Here is a 7369-nt window from a genome sequence, read left to right as displayed (position 1 = left end):
GGGGAAGGGAGTAGACATGGATGTATACCCCAGAAGTTTGGAGTCATGTTCAGCCGCTCATAGCCAGTGAGATGTGTTGGCTGTTCCAAATGCAGCCTGAAGACACATCTTTAACTCCTTCATCTTGCCATTCGGCTTGTACAGTCCAAAGGGCTGGAGGACAAGTGGAGTGAGTACCACAAAGGATCCTCTGGACGTAAGCAGAGGGTGGGAGGTGTCACGACTTCAAATGTCTATAGGCGCCAAGGAGGTAATATAAGTGAAAAGTGACTGTAAAGTAAAAAAATTGAAGTGAACTGGATATCAGATGATCATTGGGTACCAACCCTCATCCACAGTGTCAGGGAGTAGTGAAATCACGGGGCCTGTGGGAATGAAAGCCCACGGTAGCACGTCTTAAAATTTTCAAGAAAAATGGAGATCTCAATTTTCATGGCAGTGTATTGATGCTTAAAAGTTGGCAGCATACTCATTTTTTGAAAAATGATTGTCAAGCAAGATACAAACAGTAAAGAGCTAGTCTGGGACCTCTAGCATAAGGTCATGTATTCTGACAGTGGACATAGAGCAACAGAACCTGCTTGGTGTCAGACCTGCCAATGCTTATTGTATCCCCACTGGTTAGTACTAGGAGCTACTGAAGATGAGATGGCTACTGGCCAGATGGGCAGTGGAGCAGGACACACCCAGAGACCATTCCTAGTGCTGGCTTTTTGTGTGTTTGTTTAAACTTTTTTATTTTAAAATAATGTCAAACTTACAGGACATTTGCAAAAATAATACAAACCCTATACAGAGAACTCCAACCTACCTCCCCTCCCCCAGATACCCAGATCCCCCCACTGTTAGCATTTTGTTACCTTTGCCATATCATCCTATCCCTCTATTTTCTGAACACTTGACAGTAGATTATGTACATTATGCTCCTTGTACACTTAATGTTGCCATGTACATTTCCTAAGAACAGGGATATTCACTTATTAACCACTTTAACAGTTACTCAAGAAATTTAATATTGATACAAAACTTACAGTCTATAACCAATTTCTTCATATGTCCCAATAATGGCCTTTTGAGCCTTTTCTCCTCCATTATTAGATCCTATCCAGGATCACATATTACATTTAATTGTTATTATCTCTTTAGTTGCTCTTTTTGAGTGTGTGTGGAAACATATAAAAATAAACATTCTCAACTTGACCACTTTTTTTAATTAGGAAAGTTGTAGGTTTACAGAAAAATCATGCAGAAAATACAAAACCATATATGCAGAAATGTAGATTTATCATTACTTTTTATGTATTTGCATTTTAGGACCTGTAAGAAGTAAAAAGTACAGTTACATACCAAAAAATACAATAGTACTGGCTTTTATCATTACCCATGTGGTTACCTTTTCTGGAGATCTTTATTTCTTCATGCTGCTTTGATCCACTGTCTGGTGCCCTTTCCTTTTGGTCTGAAGAATGCCCCTTAGCACTGCTTTGGGGCGGGTCTAGTGGGGACAAAGAATCTCAGCTTTTGTTTCTCTCGGAATGCTTTAACCTTTCCCTTATTTTTGAAAGACAGTCTTGTCAGACATAAAGGTCTTGGTTGGCAGTTGTTTTCTTTCAGCACTTTAAATACTTCATTGCCTCCTTGCCTCCATGGTTCCTGATGAGAAATCGGCACCAATATTATTGGGGCTCCCTTGTATATAATACGTTGTTTTTCTCTTGCAACTTTCAGAATTCTCCTTGTCCTTGGCATTCAACAATTGGACTGCTATGTGACTGGGCATTTTTTTCTTTGAGTTTATCCTGTTGGGGTTCCTAGGGATTCTTGAAAGTGTATATTCATATCTTCTGCTAAATTTGGGACGTTTTCTGACATTATTTCTTTGAATATTCCTTCTACCGTTTTCTTCTCATTCTTACACTCCCATAATGTGTTTATTGGTATGCTTGATGAGGTCCCACAGGTCTCTTGGGCTCTGTTCACTTTTTTCCTTTCCTTTTTCTTTTTGCTCCTTAGCCTGCATCATTTCAATTTTCTTGTCCTCATCATGTACACTGATTCTTTCTTTTGCCAGTTCCAATCTGCTGCTGAAACCCCCTAGGGAATTTTTCACAGTGTCAGAGTAAAAACCAGAACCATTAGTTCTTTCCAATACAACAGCCCAGGCACAGAACCGGTGATGAGCCCAAAGACGCAAGGATGTTGGGAGGACCATTTCTGTCCAGCACATCCGGAGCCTGATCCTCTTCATTGATAGTTGCTGGATTTTTATCTTGTTCGTTTGGATGGACCATAATTTCCTGTTTGTAATCTTTTTTTTTTTTTTTTTTTTTTTTGGATACTGTATGTTTTAATATTTTTAAGTGTTACCTCTGGGATTTAGTCCCTGAGCTGTCTGTTTCATAAGTTTGTATCCAGCTAGTGCTATGGCAGATTTCCTTGAGTACCAGAGCTAACAAAAACAAACTAAAGCAAAAAGCATCCTTGCAAATTTTCTCTGCTTTGGCTGGTAGTTTCCTTCAGAGCTTAGCCCTAATTCCCATCAAGAAGATCAACCTGAGACAAATACAAAGTATGGAGTTCTCTCTGTGTTATCTGCATCTGGATGGAGCCTACTTCTTTTCCAGGGCTTATTCTTGTTCATGGCTTAGGAATTCCCTAATTTACCATTTACAGGAGTTCAAATGCCCTCTCTAATCCAGCTGAAATAGACTTGCTCCCTCTTGCCTGCTCTACTATATGACTTGATGCAGGTTGTCCTTTGCCCCAGGCTTCTTCAACTTAATTGTTTCTTACATTGCTTTAGCTGTCTGCAAGTTGCTTCTCTACCTTCAGGACAAACTCGGAGTGTGAGCCAGAGAAAAATTTCCTGGTGCAGTCATTAGGCTTCCACCTGATAGACTGGCCCTGACACAAAGTCAAGCCATTATGCAGATAGGGGTTATTTTGCTCTCTTTGGAACAGGGCCAGGGTCCCATGGTGGGGCACAGGCTAGCAACACACCATGAGGGGAGGGGATGGAGGAGAGGCTAGCAAGGTCACCATGAGCTTTGCCTACCATTTTTCACACTGCTTTTTCTTGATGTGGCACTTTCCCAGTTCTGCAACCCTTTAACTGTCTTCCAGAATTTTTCAAAGTTGTCCAAAGATTCTTTAGGGTAGTGGCACCTTGTAGTATCTCAAGCTGCCATCTTGAATGACTGGTAAGATTGGATTTCGTTATTTGTCTTCTCATTATCGAATTGTAAGAGTTCTTTGTGTATTCTGCATACAAGTCTGTACCTGTTTGTATATATTATGTCCCCCAGAAAAAGCCATGTTCTTTGATGTAGTCTTGTCAGGGAAGTCAGATTAGTGTTAAATTGGAACCTTTGGATTAGGTTGTTTCCATGGAGATGCGACCCACCCAACTGTAGGTGGTAACTCTGATTAGATAATTTCCATGGAGGTGTGGCCCTGCTCATTCAACGTGGGCCTTGATTAGTTTATTAGAGCCCTATATAAGAGCTCAGATGGAAGGAGCTCGCTGCTGCAGCCTAGGTAGGAACATCCTGGGAGAAAGTTATTTTGAAACCAGAACTCTGGAGCAGATGCCAGCCACATGACTTCCCAGCTAACAGAGGTTTTCCAGACACCATTGGCCATCCTCCAGTGAAGGTACCCGATTGTTGATGCCTTACCTTGGATACTTTATGGCCTTAAGACTATAACTGTAACCAAATAAGCCCCTTTTTATAAAAGCCAATACATTTCTGGCATTTTGCATTCTGGAAGCATTAGCAAACTGGAACAAAGTCCCTATCACATGTATGATTTGCAAATATTTTCTCCCATACTGTGGGTGGTTTCTTCACTTTCTTGATGTTGTAACTTGAAACAAAGTTTTTATTTTTTATTAAGTCTCATTTTTCTATATTTTTCTTCTATCATTTGGCTTTTGGTATTGTATCTAGGAAACCACTGCCTAATCCAAGAGCATGAAGATTTATGCCCATGTTTTCTTCTAAGAATTTTATAGTTTTTGCTCTTACATTTAGGTCTATGATCAATTTAGAGTTAATTTTTTTATATTGTGCAAGTGAAGGGCCAACTTGACCCAGCAACATTTGTCCCAGCATCATTTGTTGAAAAGATTATTCTTTCCCCCTTTAGTGTTACTGGTACCCTTGTTGAGAAAGCAATTGACTGTAATTGTGAGGGTTTATTTCTGGATTGTCACTTGTATTCCATGATCTATATGTCTCTCCTTGTGTTAACTTACTGAGAATCCCTTGTATGTGATGAGTTGCCTCTCTCTTGCTGCTTTCAAGATTCTCTCTTTTTCTTTATCTTTTAACACTTTGGTTATGATGTGTCTAAGTGTGAGTCTCTTTGAGTTTATCTTATTTGAGTTTGTTGAACTTCTTGGATGTGTAGATTAATGTTTTTCATCAAATTTGGTGTCTTAGTTTCTTAGGACTGCCATACGAAGTACTACAACTAGATGACTTAAAACAACAGAAATTTATTTGTCCCACAGTTCTGAAGGCCAAAATCTGCTGGAGAAAATCCTTTCTTGCATCTTTATATCTTTTGGTGGTTTACTGGAAATCCTTGGGCTTCAATCTGTGCCCAGTCACCACATGGAGTTCTCCGTTGTATCTGTCTCCTCTCCCTTTCTTTAATGATGAGTTAAAAAGTTGTGGTAGACGGCATCGTGGGATGGAGAACATCTTCTTGACCAAAAGGGGGATGTGAAAGGAAATGAAATAAGCTTCAGTGGCAGAGAGATTCCAAAACGAGCCGAGAGATCACTCTGGTGGGCACTCTTACGCACACTTTAGACAACCTTTTTTAGGTTCTAAAGAATTGGGGTAGCTGGTGGTGGATACCTGAAACTATTAAACTACAACCCAGAACCCATGAATCTCGAAGACAGTTGTATAAAAATGTAGCTTATGAGGGGTGACAGTGGGATTGGGAATGCCATAAGGACCAAACTCCACTTTGTCTAGTTTATGGATGGATGTGTAGAAAAGTAGGGGAAGCAAACAAACAGACAAAGGTACCTAGTGTTCTTTTTTACTTCAATTGCTCTTTTTCACTCTAATTATTATTCTTGTTATTTTTGTGTGTGTGCTAATGAAGGTGTCAGGGATTGATTTAGGTGATGAATGTACAACTATGTAATGGTACTGTAAACAATCGAAAGTACAATTTGTTTTGTATGACTGCGTGGTATGTGAATATATCTCAATAAAATGATGATTAAAAAAAAATAAATAAATAAATAAATAAAGGTGAAACAAAAAAAAAAAAAAAAAGTTGTGGTAGAGCTTACAGAGCCTACAGAAGGCTGTGGGAGAGCAATCAAGTTGTGGCTACCTTGGGGGTTTGCAGGTGTTACAGGATAATATGTCTACTGAGGAATCTGAAAGTGAAGACGCTGACTCCTTACTATACCACCGGATGCTTTCTGTTCTGAGAGTGAAGAACCAGTTATTCCTTCTGAAATAGAAGCATGTTTAACAGAATTTTACCCAAAAATACTCAAGTACAATTTCCAACTGATAAAAAGTGGAAAAGCTTCACTATAATAGCTGGGACAGATGATTCATGTCTTCAAGTCCTACCTTAGAAAATTGTAACTGAAGGAGAAGCTAAACTTAAAAGCTATTAATATTTTTGGAACAGCAGAAAGCCCTTCTCAGCCTTCTTAGATATGGATAATATGTAACCATCTTGTCCTCTGTGTAAAAAGAAAACAGGATGAGGCTGTAGCGGTTACTTCAATCATAAATAAGTCATAAATAATGTAACAAAACTGAATACAGTTTTGGTCAAATGTATGGTTACCAACATGATAAATGGTTAGACTAATTATAGAATAAAAAAAGAAAACTATACTAATAAGTTAGACATAAGCAATAGCAATCTCCAAATTTTTAGTTTTTATATAAATGAAAGATATGTTACATTGCTCTTACAGAAGTCATAGGTTAATTAGTAAAGATATTTTCAGTAAAATTTTGCAAACATTCAAGGTTAAGTTTGAATCTCTAATAATGCTGTAAATACCCCCCTTGGGTGTTTTTTTTTTCAATTTTTTATTATTTTTTTATTTATCATTTTTTATTGTAGAATATAACATATATACCTAAAAGTGATAACTTTCCAAGTGCAATTTAACAAGTAGTTAGCAAATTTCAAAGAATATTATAGGTTACAATTCCGCAGTTTATTTCCTTATTATGAAATATAACATATATACTAAAAGGTAATTATCTTTCAAAGTATAATTTAACTAGTAAACATATAGGAAATTTCCAAAGTTATTATGAGTTATAGTACCATAGTTTCAGTCATTTCCTTATTGTGAAATCTAACATATATACAAAAAGGTGATAACTTTCAAATTACAATTTAACAAGTAGCTATATAGCAAATTACAAAGGATGCTATGGGTTACAGCGCCACCATTTCAATTTTTTCCTTCTAACTATTCTAATACCCTAGCAACTAAGGAAAAGAAAATTATATAAAGATTCAGTATTCATAATCCTTTGTTAAATTCCATCTTGTCTATTGCTATCCCCTCTAGTTTAATCACTTTCCTGATCTTCAGGGATATCTAGGCAGTGACCACCCTAAACTGTTCATGTTGAAAAGGGGTGTCACCTTTATGAGCAAAGGGGACATATCTAGCTAATGTTCTTGAAGAGGCTATTGCCTCTAGGTTTCGGGACATAGCTGGCATGGGGAACTCTGAAGGATTTAAGTTTCTGATGAATAAACTTAGTGAGCGAAACTTTGGTATTCCTGTTAATTATAGTCCCTAGTATGCAATGTGTAAATTTTTCCCATGTACCCTTCTGTTGTCAACTCTCTGTGCCAGTGTCATACCTTAGAAGAATATCTTCCAGCAGGTATCTATATTTGTGGTGCTATTCTGTGGGAAACATGCCTTTAAACAACCCCTTTCTTTCCTATTCACCTTCAATACAGCTCTGATACTTATAATCCCATTATCAAACAATCATCACCCCTATCCATTACCACACCTTTGAATTCACCATCATTAACATATCTGAACATGTTAGACTATTATTCTCCCTCACTAGCTACTACTGTCTATCACTAGGTCCCCACTATTCTCACATTATAAGACATTGATTTTACATTGTTCAGATAGTTCATAGAAGTGGTAACACAGTATTTCTTCTTTTGTGTCTGACTTATTTCACTCAGAACTATATCTTCAGGGTTCATCCATGTTGCCATATGTTTCAAGACCTTGTTGCTTCTTACTGCTGCATGATATTCCATCATATGTATATACTATATTTTCTTTATCCACTGTTGAAGGACACTTGGGTTGCTTCTATCTCTTGGC

The sequence above is a fragment of the Choloepus didactylus genome, chromosome 22, assembly GCF_015220235.1.
Source record: "Choloepus didactylus isolate mChoDid1 chromosome 22, mChoDid1.pri, whole genome shotgun sequence".
Taxonomy (NCBI): Eukaryota; Metazoa; Chordata; class Mammalia; order Pilosa; family Megalonychidae; genus Choloepus; species Choloepus didactylus.
This window is presented reverse-complemented; position numbering follows the sequence as displayed.